Source organism: Hipposideros armiger, unplaced genomic scaffold (genome assembly GCF_001890085.2).
Source record: "Hipposideros armiger isolate ML-2016 unplaced genomic scaffold, ASM189008v1 scaffold_6, whole genome shotgun sequence".
Taxonomy (NCBI): domain Eukaryota; kingdom Metazoa; phylum Chordata; class Mammalia; order Chiroptera; family Hipposideridae; genus Hipposideros; species Hipposideros armiger.
In genome coordinates, this window is record NW_017731356.1 from 7,125,454 (window position 1) to 7,125,752 (window position 299).

Here is a 299-nt window from a genome sequence, read left to right on the forward strand (position 1 = left end):
AGAGAGAGAGAGAGAGAGAGAGAGAGAGAGAGAGAGAGAGAGAGAGAAGAGGGGGTGGAGAATGAAGAATGAAGTGAAACAGAGTGAGGCAGAATTCTCCCAGAGAAGGATCTGGCTACCAGACTCTCCTTTTTCCCAGCAGTGAGGACTCACATGGGTCCTTCAGCCAGGATTCCCACTATCAGGACAGCAGTCTGAAAGTCTGTGCTCTTCGGCAGAAAGGCACGCGTTGTGCTGGGCAAACGCCAGCTACAGGGAGCTTCTCTTTGCCTGCACTGCTGCTGACACCAGGAGAATTT